Source organism: Podarcis erhardii, assembly GCF_964252035.2.
Source record: "Podarcis erhardii genome assembly, chromosome: 1".
NCBI classification, from domain to species: domain Eukaryota; kingdom Metazoa; phylum Chordata; class Lepidosauria; order Squamata; family Lacertidae; genus Podarcis; species Podarcis erhardii.
The window spans coordinates 95,413,682-95,429,478 of record NC_138497.1 but is presented as its reverse complement, the minus strand read 5'-3'; the positions used below and the strand labels follow the sequence as shown (position 1 = coordinate 95,429,478).

The following is a 15,797-nucleotide window of genomic DNA, read 5'->3' as shown; positions in this document are numbered from 1 at the left end:
ACAACAGCTCACTCACTCATTCATTGCCATGAATTCGACAACCGCCCTATATCCCACAGTTTGCATCAATCAAAATCATTGCAGAACAGAACTGTGGCATCAGCATCCAGTTACAGGCCAAGCAGCTGCAGCACTGATGACAAAGCCTGGTTTTAATCAAACGCCAGTCCTATTTATGTCTTGATGAAGTTGTTAAACCCTACGGCTGCACTTCTGTATTAAGAGCAGATGCAGATAAACAGTGGAATTCTATACATGCTTACTCAGAAGTAAGTTCCCCTGTGTTCAGAGGGGCTTACTTCTTAGCAGCATTTAGGGCTGAACTGTGCTGAAATCCTGACCTACTCACAAAGGAGTATGACCCCATTGAAGGCAGCGAGCTTCATTTCTGACTAAACATGCATAGAAACACACTAATTGTTCATTCACTTAACAGATTTGTGATCTGCTTTTCAAGAGACATTACGCTATTTTTATTTCTGTAACAGATTTATAATCTACAATTCGAGAGGCATTATTTACAAAGCAGCTTACAAAACGTACATCAAAATATAATACTGTAACCACTTAGGTTTTTGACCACAAGATAATTTCTACAGTTCGGTTTGCAACTAGCCATCAAAGTCCATGACAAAAAGGTGTTCAGGGTCTGTTTAAAATAGCTTGCCTGATTGTACACAGTCTGAAACCTTGCAATGTCTCTTCTACGGCTCATTTCTAACCTGCATATTCTGCTTTCACAGCTTCTGGTAATCAGTGTAAGTTGATTTGCTTGTTTGTTGCTCCAGGGGGCCTCTTGGCACTGCCACCGCTGCTTCCCAGACAACATGCATGTACTGCTTCCCCACACACACCTCCCTTCATGCATGGGCATTATTCTGTCTAGCAGAAATAATGGTTGGGCTATAGGAGGGAAGCTGTGGCAGTAACATCATTTGGAAATGGCAACTGGCTACTGAGGCTGTGTACACACTATACCTTTAGAGCACACCTTAAATAACATTATTCCCCTCATAGAATTCTGAGCACTACAGTTTGTTAAGGGTTGCTTGTAATTGTGACTCCGAGCGGGGAACTACAGGACCCAGAATTTTTGTTTTTCGAATCTGCTTTGAAGGTGTAGTGTGTACACAGCCTCTGTGTTCAGGGACAAATGTTTCATTTGCTCAATAAGAAACATACCCTCCAACATTTCTCTGATGAAAATAGGGACGTCCCAGTCCATAATGATAATTTTACTATTTATACCCCACACATCTAACTGGGTTGCCCCAGCCACTCTGGGCAGCTTCCAACGTATATAAAAACATAATGAAACATTTAATATATTTTTTTAAACTTCACTATGCAGGATTGCCTTCAGATGGCTCGGGGAGTCAGATAACTCCATACCCTCCAAAATTTCTCCATTCAAAATAGGGACATGCTAAGGAAAAGCGGGGGACGCGGGTGGCGCTGTGGGTAAAACCGCAGTGCCTAGGACTTGCCGATAGTATGGTCGGCGGTTTGAATCCCCGCAGCGGGGTGAGCTCCCATCGTTTGGTCCCAGCTCCTGCCCACCTAGCAGTTCGAAAGCACTCCTAAGTCCAAGTAGATAAATAGGTACCGCTTTCTAGCGGGAAGGTAAATGGCGTTTCTGTGTGCTGCGCTGGTGCTGGCTCGCCAGAGCAGCTTCATCACGCTGGCCACGTGACCCGGAAGTGTCTCCGGACAGCGCTGGCCCCCGGCTTCTTAAGTGAGATGGGCGCACAACCCTAGAGTCGGACACGACTGGCCCGTACGGGCAGGGGTACCTTTACCTTTTTTAAGGAAAAGCGGGACATTTCGGGATCAATCAAAAACCGGGACGGCTTCTCTAAATCAGGGATGTCCCTGTAAATTGGGGACACTTGGAGGATCAGAAATAAGCTGGTACTCATCATGTTAAACACGGTATCAAATTAAGAAGGACATATTTGTCTCCTCCAATTTACCATTGTGCACAAAAAAACAAAGGAAAGGAAAGGAAACATGTCTTAGGAATTATATATCTCAGATCCTTCAAGTGTCCCTATTTTCTAGGGACACCCTGAATTTACAGAAGCCATCCTAGTTTTTTATTTGATCCCAGATGGTCCCACTTTTCCTTAGGATGTCCCTATTTTCATCAGAGAAAAGTTGGAGGGTATATTATCTTGACTGTATTTTTCAATATTAGTAGCTTAGGGGAGAAGATAGAAACATTTGTATGCGTGTGTGTGTGTGTGTGTGTGTGTGTGCGCTGAATGTATGGGGGGGGGGAGTTTGATGTCCCCACCCACTTTCAGTTCTGGATGCTTACCCACTTTGATTTTGGCATTGTCTGCCATTGCCATGCGGCTCCCAAAACATGGTCCTCAGACTGGGGCATACTCCAGCTAGAGTTAAGGGGCTGAAGTCAGGATCGTCTCCTAGTATAACTTTTCCAGAGGTAAACAAACAATGATCATATTCCAATATGCGGAATGCTCACATAATCAAATACATATTTTCTATATTAACCACTAGATGGTGCTCAGGGTGGCTGCTCAGGATCTTCAAAAGCAGATTCTGTCTTTACTATTGATTTTCCCTGTCTTGGAAAAAATGCCAGATATGCGTCTGTCATAGAAATTGTTATAATCATAGTGTCAGCTATGGAAAAAAGTCTTCTCTGAGAAAGCTGATTAAGGTGAATTTGAACTGAAACAAGAATTCAGAGCATGATTAATACTCAATCCATTCCGCAAAATCATTCAGTCCTAACTCAGACATCTGCTCCACTTCGTGGCTTCTCGGTGGGGTTCATCAAGCGATTGTGAAATGTGTTCAGCGATGAATTTGCCATTGTCTTCCCCCAAAGATAATAGGGATGGGGGGGAATGCCTGGGAGAGCAAGGGTTAAGCACCACCACACACCAACCACAGGCACTGTGCTACAATTCACCCCCTCCTGAAGTGGTGTCGCCTAGGAGTGGCTGCAGGCCGTTATGTTCAGTTACATGCATTTGTGTGTCTTTAACCTCAAGTCTCCAGTAGTGTTCAGCAGCTAGTCTCATATCCTGCCTGCTCCTCTTTTTTCATGCTCATATAAACTAACCTAATTCAAATCTCTCAGGGCCAGGGCACATAGGACATTTCAGGCAGGAAGCAGCGTGAACTCCACATGTCACTCATTATGTTTTGCTAAACATAAGGCGCTCTTATTCCATTCACTCGGAAGCTGCTGCCAGTTGTGGCTTCCTCTCATACCTATAGGCAGCTAAATAAGGAAAATCTGCACTTGTCACTGTTGATGGACTGAATGGAGCTCGTGTGATTGGATGCTCGGAAATGACTTCCTTCGGGGAAACTTGCCTTGTGCAAAGTTTTTACTTTGACTCCCTTATGCTGCAACAGTCAGAAGGACTCCACTCCCCCACCGACCCCATGAAGTTACAGTGGTACCTCGGGTTAAGAACTTAATTCGTTCTGGAGGTCTGTTCTTAACCTGAAACTGTTCTTAACCTGAAGCACCACTTTAGCTAATGGGGCCTCCCGCTGCTGCCAGCACCACACGGTTTCTGTTCTCACCCTGAAGCAAAGTTCTTAACCTGAGGTATTATTTCTGGGTTAGCGGAGTCTGTAACCTGAAGCATATGTAACCCAAGGTAGCACTGTATCTGGAAATGGACACCATACATTCATCAAAGGTAATATATATATATACATGTTTAAAAATTGAATTGGGGGTCATCTCTGCTCTTTTCAAACCAATCAGGCAGGATCCAAGTCTCACCTGTTACAAAAGGATCTAGAGGTCAACTGCTCCTTCATCCAAATAAATGAAGATCTGTCAGGACGCGTTGTTAGCCCTCCACAGCTTAAAAGTACCTGAGAAGAATAATCTGAAAGGGGGCAAAAGATCAGCATCCTGCTGAACTAGCATTCAGATTCCCAAAGCACATGCATTCTCCCTTCATAGTCATAGCTAACATGCTTGACCCCTCTAAGCTGCAGAGATCTGACAAGATAATTGCCCCCAGTGGCATGGCTGCAGGCGAATCAGTGGCAGGCAGGGGGGGGGTGAGAGGGAGAGGGAGAGAAGTGCTCCATGTAAAGGAGCAGAGTGAAGCAGCTGCTCCTCTGCTCCAGCTCTTATTTGTTCTCCTGATCCTTTTCTTTTCCTGGTGGCACGGATGACATCAAACAAAAGGGAACAAAACCCAGAAAGAAATTAAAAGGGAATGATGTGAGGATGGAGAAGAATGAAGAGAGGGAAATATTCCCTGGGTGGCTGGTAGAAAAAGAAGATTAAACGATCACTCTGCCCAGACCTGACATTGTTATGCTAGCCTGAAGCATCCATTGTCCACGCACTGTCCACAGGGCACCATGCCACCTTGTGAACTCAGCCTGCCAGCCAGGAGAATGCCCTTCTTCCTTGGTCCCCAGCCTGCCTGGCTGAACGCCTGGATTCCTCCCAATATTAGAAAGTTATTCTAGGGTGTTGCCCTGTCAGCGTTTATACGTCTTTTTAATCAGCCCAGAGATCGAGGGAGACTGCCTGGCTGACCAAGGCAAGGCTCAGAGTGCCTTTCCAATAGGACACTTGGACAGACACACACCTATAGCACATTTATCCTAAAACAAATAATACAGCATTTTGTGGAACAAGGATATTGCTAAGTGGCTATAACTCAGCACTACATTGGATGCAACCCGTTATACCTATAAAGTAAGCCTGCAGCTTACATGGGGGTTACATTCCGGGGAGCGGGCCCAGTGTAAGAAATTAGCCGGGGGCCAGGTGCGTTTTGCAACTGGCACAGGTCCAATTGTGACCATCTCTGGATGCCAGGTTAGCAACTGACATCTCCATCAGGCTGGCCCCTCCAGCTCTCTTAAGTAGCTAAGCAAAAGAGCTTATTTATTGCAGGTTTCTCCCACCTTTTCCTCCAAGAAGTACATTGTTCACACACACACACACACACACACACACACACACACACACTGTTCAGATAATCCCTACAATGACCCTGTGATATAGGTTAAGAGGCTGGAGCTGGCTTATGGTTACCCAGAGAGCTTCATGACTGAGTGGGGATTTGAACCCTGATCTCCCAGGTCCTAGTCCGACACTCTAACCACTACACCACCCAGCCTTCCTAGGGTACTTCTGCTATGGAGCAGCTGTATAAACTAAGAAGGTCAATCAATATGGGGAAAGCAAAATGTCACTTAGATAAGGATCTGAAATATTTCCCCTGAAGCTTGAATTTGTTTTATTCTGGATTGTTTCATCTGATGTTTTAATGTGTTGTCAACTGCTTTGAGATTATTTTTCTTTAAAATATAAAGCAGTATAGAAAGGAAATGAACAACAACAACAACACCAACACATAATCGAGGGTGAGGTGCCTAAATTTACCTTTGCAGTGACTGCAACCTAAATTTAAGGTGCCGTTTAGCAATTAGCTTATATATCTGTGTTTCTAACACTGAACGTGCCTAAATCCAAAATCATATATAGCCAAAACACATTGGGTGCAATGGTGGGTGGGATTGCCAAAGAATTTTTCCTGCAACCCCACCTCTTTTCTGCCCCCTTTTGAATTTATTTATTTATTTATTTATTTATTTAGCTAGCTAGCTAGCTAGCTAGCTACATGCCTACAACTGAAGCACACAAGTTAAATCTGGATTCTTTAAAATCTCAAGCAGTGGAGTGAGGAAGGAAGCTGCCTGAAGCAGGGAGGGGGGAAACAGAAACCACAGAGGAAGAAAAAGGCTTCTTCTACCTTTTCTATGTAGCTGTATATTTTCATTTAGCAATAAGAAGGAAAGAGTGATGCTGAAAAAAGTGATGAGTAACTCAATAAACAATAAAGAAGCACTTTGCCCTCTGTTCTTAATTTCATTAAGGTTTTCATTTTTTACTAAAGTTATATAAGCATGGGTGTAGCCAGGATTTTTGGGGGGTAGGGGCAGCCAAAGTTCTTGAGTTTTTTTAAGGAAATTGAGTTGTTGAGCTTTGTAGAGGAAATATTTCAATACAGTGGTACCTCGGGTTCCATACACTTCAGGTTCCATACACTTCAGGTTTCAGACTCTGCTAACCCAGAAATAGTACCTCGGGTTAAGAACTTTGCTTCAGGATGAGAACAGAAATCATGCTCTGGCAGTGCGGCGGCAGCAGGAGGCCCCATTAGCTAAAGTGGTGCTTCAGGTTAAGAACAGCTTCAGGTTAAGAACAGACCTCCGGAACGAATTAAGTACTTAACACGAGGTACCACTGTATTTCAAATATTTCAATAATATTTGTGGATCTAGGGGCGCGCAGCTGCCTCCCCTGCCCCCCCATTATACCCATGTATGAAGTATAAGGAATCAAATGACAGTTCCAGACAGCTTTATGGGTCTTCTGTTGTTGTTCCACACTGACTTAATTTGTCCTCCTCCTCCCACCGTGTTCCACATTTTCCACATTCAGGCCGGGGTCAAACTTACAAAGTTATCAAATCATTTAACTACCCCCTCCCCCCCTTTAACATCTTGCATCATTCCAGTTCCCCAGATGCCTTGGGATCTGTAGCAGCTTCAACAGGAATGTGTGCTGGGAATCCATCCCAGAATGCCTCAGGAAACTACAGTGGTTACTGCAGCAACAGCCCAAATATGTGTTGCTGCAAACTCAGCTGTCCTCAGCTAGTCAACCCCACCACCACCTATAGCGGCAACTGTTGAGGGCCTCATAACTTGTCTAACACCACCCTTCCTCTGAATCTATTGCCTCAGCCCACATGGGGAGTGTTCCAGGTAGAAGCAGCTCAGCTGCAATGAAGCTAGAGAGGGAGCCACAGCCGTGGAGATATGTGAACAAAAGAATATGACCATCGCCCTACTTTCTAGTTTTAAATCAGATGCTGCCGACTGTTTGTAATCAGATCCGTTCATCACTAGCTGCCTGGTGATTTTATTCATAAGATCGTCCTTTATTCACAGTAGGGGTTAAATACAATCTCCTTTCCTGAAGTATAACATTGCCTTCCGCAGGCACTCCTAGCGTGCGTTTGGAGGCTAATGGAACAGAGCTGCGAGGGGCCAAGTTAGCTGCATTGTTTTCAACACATCAGCTTTTCTCCCTGTCTAGCGAGGGTAAATTCTATTATCTCCTTTACACCCTTTGGCATCTCTGGGCTTGGCTATTGATAGCACGCAGAGAAGTTATAAACAAAAATCCCACACTTTCTCCTAAGGAAAACGAAGAGGCCACATCTTTGCAGCTGTAAAATGTGCTCACTAATAGAAAATTTAGATCTGTGTCGAACTCCTGTCTCGGAGCAGAAACTGGAGCTATCTTGTTCCAGCATGCTGATGGCGTGATAATCCACCTGTCATTATTTCATCTCTGTGGGTTTATTCAAACTGGATTTCACATATAATCAGCTCCCCACTCCTTTGCCTCTAAAATACTTCCAGCTTTGGGTTTAGAAAAGACTGTACCATGTCAGACCACAGATGAAGCAGGAGTAATCACATTTTTTTTAATACTCTTCTATGTAAATATCCCTTGGATATATATATATATATATATATATATATGATTTAAAAGCTAGCACATCAAGGAGAAAGGTTCTCTCCCTGATGTGCTAGCTTTCTTACTTGCAGGGAGATGTCACCAAAATGAATGCATTCACAATTATGATCTCCAGCCTGAAACCTGAAGAGACACCCCCTCCCCCAATTCTGTCACCTCATATCTCTGCCACCTCATTCTGCTGCATGTACAGACCAAGCCTTGGAGTGCAAGTGCCTTTGGAGATTTCAATGCATTGCTTGCACACAAGTACAACCAAGTCTTTCTCCACTTTGCAGTGCGTGTCCGTAAATGTTTGACAGTGTTTTCTCCTGACTTTGTAGAGAACAGTTCTACATTTTACACAGGAGGTGGTAGAATCCTGGACATATTTTTAAATACTCCACATTTAGGGCAGTCACCAGAAAAAGAGGACAAAAGGCTTTGCATAAAATCTACACTTGCCGAGTCAGATTTGCACATACTAATTGATACATTTAGATCCACATTTAGAAACAATGACTACAATCTAAGTAGAAATAAAACACAGTTCCCCATAGGAAAGAAGACTGTGAAGAAGCGACTTGATTGGTCAGCTGTCTAGCAACTCCACAGATGGAGGCAGCAATACTTCTGAATCCCAGGAAAGGAGAGTGCTCTTGTGCTCGAATCCTGCTTGCCGGCTTTCCCCAGGCAACTGTTCAGCCACTGTAAGAATAGGATGCTGGGCCAGATGGGCCATTGGCCTGATTCACTAAGCTCTTCTTATGCCCTTAGCTCCTGTTCTTACTTCTTTTGGTTTAGCAGCTTTATCCTGGCTTGGACCAGACAGCCCTACAATAAAGCAAAACACATGGTCTCATATCAATTGTAAAAATACCTGGCGCATGGCCCCTTTAAGAGACCAACTCTTGGACAGCTGAAAAGGTTTGATTGCTGCTCTGTGCAGGCTCTCGGGCCTTATGACAAATCAACTTTATTTAGCCGCTAACTCACCTTGTGGTGCTGAGAACAATGCCTCAGCATTGTTTCTTTCCAAAGCAAAACTCTCTGCATGTAGTAAACAGGAAAAACAGCTATGCTAAATATATCACCAAATGGTACTGGCATTATTCCTTGATCAAGAAAAACCGCTGCCACTTTGCAGCCAAGCTGGGGCCAAATGTATTGTTTTGCTTTCCTTAGGGTCACATCAGCGAGGCCTCTTGTCATCTGGGCAGCCCAGGACCTACACACACACACACTGCCCAGGCTTGCACCCTGGGGATGGCACTTCAGTGCTACTAACACAGCCGTTTGACTTCACCCCCAGAGGCACACCCTATTGTTGATGCCAACATCGACCAAAACTAAGGCCCTCTTAAAGGTAAAGGTAAAGCACCCCTGACAGTTAAGTTCAGTCGCATATAGGCAGTTTTTCCGGGTCATGTGGCCACCATGACTAAGCCGCTTCTGGCACAACGGAACAGCGAAACCAGAGCAACGCTGTTTACCTTCCCGCTGGAGCAGTACCTATTTATCTATTCACACTTTTTGGCATACTTTCGAACTGCTAGTTTGACAGGAGCTGGGACCGAACAACAGGAGCTCACCCCATCGCAGGGATTCAAACCGCTGACCTTCTGATCGGCAAGCCCAAGAGGCTCAGTGGTATAGACCAGAGCGCCACCCGCATCCCTTAAGGCCCTCTTATGTTGTCCCAAACCTAGGAAAGTGGAAGCTAAGGCAAATGCTTCAACAGGAGAGCCACCTGTGGTCCACAAAGATGTTGCGCAATGTCACAACGGTGTGTACCTCCATGTACCCCCAAATCCACCTGGGGCAGTGCCTGGGACCTGCTGAAGCTACCCCCCCTTGCCCTGGCTGGTCCTATATGGCTTTAGGAAGCTTTCTTGCTAGAGGACTGCTCCTGCGTTGTGGCGTGTTGGCGCTGTGGCTTGTTGCTGCTGTCACCACCGACCAAGCTAGGGCTGCATCTGGGTGGGTGGGTCTGGCACGATATGTCTGCACAGAGAGATGCCCAAAGCCACAACGCGCCACAGCCTGGCCTGGATAAGGAGAGGCGAGGCAGGTCGACTCCTCACGCGAAGCAAAGGCGGGGAAGGGAGGGAGGCTGGAGGGAAGCGGGCGGGCGGGCAGGCGAGGGAGGGAGGGAGGGAAGAGGCGGAGTCCCGCGCTTACTCCATTACGCTCCGAGCGCCCATAAACCAGCCTGCGTGCTCTTGCTCGCTGCCCGGGGCCCGAGGAGCGGTGAGTAAACAGCCCCAGGTGGCGAGGCGGCTGGGGAGCCGAGCGCGCACCGAGAGCGCAGCGCGACTCCGGCTGAATCCCATTTGCTGGTCGCAGGTGTCAAGGAGGAACTCGGGCGGGGGGGGGGGGAGGACGCGGAACTGGATCGCCGTCCGCAGAGGGGAGCGGGCTTGCGCTCCGGGGACTCCCGGGCGCGGAGACCCGGGGAGGCTCCGGGCCGCCCCCCAAGGCGTCTGCCTGCGCGCAGAGAGCTCTTTCTGCGCGCCCCTCTCTCTCTGGTAAGAGGCAGGCCTCAAAGTAGGGTCTCTCCTCCTTGGCCTTTCCGAAGCCCACAGGCCAAATACCCAATCCATGAATCTCTGAAAACACAGTTTGTTTTTAAGGGGGTGGGGTGGATAAGTGCGCGCGCGAAGGACACGGCCAATTTCCTCTTGACCACCTCGGCTGCATTTGCTCGCCTGTCTCCCTTGCCCCGTTCAGCCCCGCCGCCTCCGAGTTGTGCTTGTTTGGTATTGCATTGTAGAAATAGGCTCCGAAAGGTGGTGTCCTCGGGGTCAGTAGTAGTTCACGGTTGCCGTCCCCACCCTTCCCTCTGTTACAAAGGCATGGGTACTTTATCGTTTCCCACCCCAGAGGAGCTCCCATAGAAGGGAGGCCCTTTCCCTGAACGCCCCACGCCCCATGAAGATTTAGTATAGTATGCATAGGAAGGATGTCTTGAAAACCTGAATGAGAGGGGAGCATCCGGGCTTGCTCCGCTTTCTGGTGTTGTGTGTAGATATGATTGCTTTCTGACAGTGATTTTTTCTTTAAAAAAATGTTTAGGGGTACTCTCGTTTTCCTACTTATATTGAAATACTACCCCTCAATGAGGCCAAACTTAGATTCACAAAATGTTTAGGGGTATGCGTCCCCCCAGGAAAAAAAAATACTGCTCTCTGATAATGTTCTGATTAAGACTTCCAGGACTGTCTCGTTGAACTCAATGGTACTTGCTTCCGAGTAAATGGGATCATGCTGTTAACATCACATGTGGCCAAGGCTGCATGCACACCCTCCATTTAAAGCACACCCACACCCAAGAACTGGGAACTATAGTTTACCCTCCATGTAGCCTAGCACCCTTAAACTACAGTTCCCAGGATTCTTGAGGGGTGTCTTAAATGCATGGTATGTACAGTCTTAGGCACATTTGTTCTGTAGGCCCACTGATAAGCAAGTATTGGGTGGGGTGGGTTGTGTTATCTCTTCAGACCCTTGAACTACAAAAGTTACTAGCCTGCAAAAAAAGAGATATGTTACTAGCCTGTTGGAGCTCTGTTGTCCCTCTTCTCCAAGCCCACCCTGGCCCTGGAACTTCTGTTTCTGTTCCAGCCACCTGCATGCATTTCTTGTTTACAGCCAACAGAGAGACCTTGCTCTGTTCACACATCTTAAACCCCAGTAATTCAAGTTCAGCAGAAACATCAGCTGCAAAGTGCTCCTCTTCTGTCTCCTCCATACTACCAAAGCAGTAGGTAGTAAATGCTTTACAGTCATACCTTGGGTTACAGCCGCTTCAGGTTGCGTCTTTTCAGGTTGCGGACCGCCGAAACCCAGAAGTACCGGAATGAGTTACTTTCGGGTTTTGGCGGTCGCGCATGCGCAGAAGCACTAAATTGTGCTTTGTGCGTGCGCAGAAACGCCGAATCGCAACCTGTGCATGCTGGTTGTGAACGCTGCTGGTTGTGAACGTGCATCCCGCACAAATCACGTTCGCAACCTGAGCGTCCACTGTACTGTGTAAATTACTGCTGGAGGAAACTACAGCTGACTGAAGGATAAATGTGAATGCATTTTAGTAAGAGTTATCGGGTCATGCATTGGGGTTGGTTCTGATGCACTTTACTGAATCCCATTTGCTCAGAAGTAAGCCCTACTGGATCCAGTGAGACCAACTCCCAACACTTAGGATTGCAACCTGTGGGCATAGAGGTCTTCCATGCTAATTCCAGCTCTGCGTAAAAAAAAAAAAGAAGCTCTGACCTTGCATATGGTCGCTATTCTCGGTCAGTGTGTTTCTGGTTTCGAATTTCTAGAGAGCCAACTGTGTTAATCTGCTGCAGTAGAAACAACAACAGAATCTTGTAGCACCTTGAAAGACTAAGGCTAAGATCCTAAGATCCTGCTCTCACAGAAGCAGTTTTCAGCAACTTGCCCTGTAGCTTCCTCTGCTCCCTGGAAATCTGCTCCGGAAACCTGGAGAGGGGACCCTCTGGAACAACACTGAGGTGGGGTAATACAGAGGGGCTGCAAGGTGTCCACAGAGGGCTTATGCCACAATAAATCAATTTGTCTTTAAGGTGCCATGAGACTATTGGTATCGGTTGATAATTGTGCCATTCTCTATTGCCAATTCTTAATGCCTCTTAATTTTTCTGGAGGTGTTGTGGAAATGCTGTAATGTTATCAGCACTTCTCTCCCATGATCAGAGTTAAGGACACTTCCAGATGACCTGTTTGTCAAGCATTCATCCTGATTTTGCACCACATTTGTGGGAAAGCTAGGTGCCATTGTGCCAAATTTCCAGTGCATTTCCCCATCACTTTTCTTATCACAAAAAGTCCAGCTTGGGGGTGGGAAGTGGATATGTTGTGCACAGCCTCCCAATCAATTATAATTCGTGTGCTGAATTTGCCAGTATGTGGCTAAGTCCCACCCCAAAAGTAGCGACTCTCTGGAAAGGGCCTTTAGCTCACATTGTGTGTGTGCATGTGCATGTGGGGGGGAGGGGGAGAAACCAGTGATGTTTCACTTTACAGATGATGTTTCTGCTGAACTTGAATTACTGGGGTTTAAGATGCTTCCCTTCACCCAGGTAATAATGAAGAATGGGACATTAAGGGTTTGGTGTGGTTTCACATAGCAGAATGCTAAATGAATGTTAAAAATGAAGACGGCACTTGAGTTTTCATCCCTTTTCTTCCCAGGTTTGCTTTTGCTGCTTTGAAAGTATTAACATAAATAAAGAAGAAGAAACTTGACTAAAGAAAAAGTGGCCACTCTGATGAGGAAGGGCTTCACGCTTTGAGTTTCAGAGCGGAGAAAGGGAGAGAGAAGCCTTTAGGTTTTCTTAGTTGTTAGGGTATATCAGAAGGGTTCTTCTGCATGTACCAATTCAAGGTTTTGGTATTTTATGGAAGTACCTGAACAGTTTTGATACCCCAGCAGTGAGTGAAGCAGCTAGGCCCCAGGATCTTCATTATACCTAGAGTTATCTAGCATTCGTCCTGATTTGCTTGTACAAAGCTCACACAGAGGTTCGACAATGTTCACTCTTCATTGAGCATTTGTTCGGATTTGTTTGTGGGGAGGTTGTACAAAAGTAGACGTTCGCCCTGATTTGCCTGCATGGAGCATATACATCTTCCTGTCAATTGGTCATTCATCCCATGTTGCCTGTGCATTTCCATGTCACCTTCCTAACTGCAAAAGGCCCACTGCGTTTTATTTTAAGTGGATATGTTGTGACAAAGTACTTCACTTCACTTTAATTGCTCAGACATAAATTTCCAGTGTGTGAGTAAATCCATCTTGCAAAAGTTCTTATAGGCTAAACTAGAGGCAACCTACATCTGATTCCATAGCATCCTCCAAAGTGTTGGTGCTGATCTCAGCCCTGTAGACCCGAAGGAGTATCTCCACCCCCATCATTCAGCCCAGACACTAAGATCTAGTTCTGAGGGCCTTCTGGCAGTTCCCTCATGGCGAGAAGTGAGGTTACAGGGAACCAGGCAGAGGGCTTTTCGGTAGTGGCATACACCCTCCCATCAGATGTCAAGGAGATACACAACCTTTAGAAGACATCTGAAGGCAGCCCTGTACAGGGAACATTTTATTGCTGGGTGTTTTATTAAGTTTCTGTATATGCTGAAAGCTGCTCAAAGTGGCTGGGGCAACCCAGTCAGATGGGTGGGGTACTAATAATAATAATAATAATAATAATAATAATAATAATCCTGCGTGTAGGGGAGCCTTCAAATTACTTTAGAGCAGCTGAGATGTTTTCTTGCCCAATTAAATAAAAGAAAACGTGCATCTCTTCACTGGTTGTGGTGGTGTTTGTGCAGGAGAACTTGCCAGTGCTTGGCTGTTTGTGGTTGGAGTCAGTCAGGGTCGTAATCTTCCAAAATGTACTGATGTTCCGGAAATTGAGAAAGGGGATTGGAAGCAATATCAAATATTGATTTTGGTGCTTGTGTGAGTATATAAGGTCAGGTAAGATCAAATCCTGAATGCAGCAAGCTCTTAGGTGACAGAAAGTTAATGAATGCATCAAATATGGCATCTGTTTGTACAAGACCCCCCCCCACACACACACCTTTTGTCCTTGCTGGTGCACACACATTTATTACAGGAATATGAGCCCTTCTCCTAAGAACATTTAAATTGCTTTCAGAATACAATGTATGCATTGAAATATGCCACTTCCTGGCGTGGCCAAACATGCTGGGAAAGGAGGTGTAGCTTATAGTATCAAAATTCCTGCAAAGCTTTTTTTTCCTCCTCCTTTAAAAAAAAAGATTTAAGAATGACACTAAGACTCTTTGTGCTGCTTGTTGTAGCAGATACCAATTTGATGGTGCAGTTTTATATGCCATAATTGCATACAACAAAAACTGAAGGGGAAAAAATCCCCAAGATTGAGTGAATTATGCAACAACAAAAACGTAGGAAAATATACATTATAGATGCCAGTTGTTTAGTCTAGCATTCAAGAATGCCTTGACTTTGCCCTTGAACATCTCCAGTAAGAGACTAAATGAAAATAATCTTGATCAAAGGTTCTCAAACCGTGTCGTGCCAGCATCTGCTAAGCATTTTTATATAAAAAAATCACATCTCCAAAAATATAATTACGAGGAAATAGAATCCAACAGATGTGCAATGGTCATTATCTTTTCAGGTCTGGCAGTAGGGTAGGCAGATTATGGAAAACAAACAGGAGAATGAACAAAACACACTGTAGCCAGAAATACTATGCAGTATTTAAGGTAAAGGTACCCCTGACCATTAGGTCCAGTTGCAGGTGACTCTGGGGTTGCACGCTCATCTCACTCTATAGGCCAAGGGAGCCAGTGTTTATCCACAGACAGCTTCCGGGTCATGTGACCAGCATGACTAAGCCATTTCTGGCGAACCAGAGCAGCGCACGGAAATGCCTTTTACCTTCCCGCTGAAGCGGTACCTATTTATCTACTTCCACTTGACATGCTTTTGAACTGCTAGGTGGGCAGGAGCTGGGACCGAGCAACGGGTGCAGTAAATAAACATGATATATTTCAGCCACATCAAAAATTGCATGCAATAGAATAGTGTCAAAACATTATCTGGGAGAAAACTTACAGATAAAAATAAAAGAAGCATTATATTTTAAAAGCCAAAAATTGCAAATATAATAGTTTGAAAGTTAAGTCTATCTAGGCGTAAGTCCTATTAAGGCTGCAGTTCCATAGACACTTACTTGGAAGAAAACTGAGTGTCATGGGCTTTACTCCCTGAGTAAGCATACATAGGATTGCAGAGTCAGTAATCTAATGAAGAAACAATCTTCTGTGATGTTTTTTTTTTTTTTTTAAATAATTTTTATTGATTTTACAACATAAACAAAAAACAAATAAACATAACACGACTTCCCCGAACCTCCCCTTCACTGCATCCATATTTTAAAATTTTTAGCAATTCTTCATCCCATTTTTATATTTAATTCTCTTTAAAAAAAAAAATTCTATTTTATAAATTTCGATTTATAGCTGTAATTCTTTGTATCCAATCCCTTGACATCTTAACATTCCGAAATTTTACAACAATTTTTAAGATAGATTTTAAATTTTTTCCAGTCCTCCTCCACTGTCTCTTTCCTCTGGTCACGGATTCTGCCGGTCATCTCTGCCAGTCCCATAAATTCAGTCACCTTGGTCTGCCATTCTTCCAGAGTAGGTAATTCTTTAG

General features: G+C 45.1%; 1 protein-coding gene across 2 annotated transcripts in view; it reads left to right on the top strand.

Moving 5' to 3' along the window:
• Positions 1–9,717: 9,717 nt before the first annotated feature.
• Positions 9,718–15,797, top strand: part of STEAP3 (STEAP3 metalloreductase) — a 30,324-nt gene continuing 24,244 nt past the window's right edge. The window contains exon 1 of one of the 2 annotated variants that reach the window (XM_081872496.1): positions 9,718–9,805. The gene's annotated coding sequence lies outside the window, so the exon portion shown is untranslated. The other variant, XM_081872497.1, reaches the window with a different exon arrangement.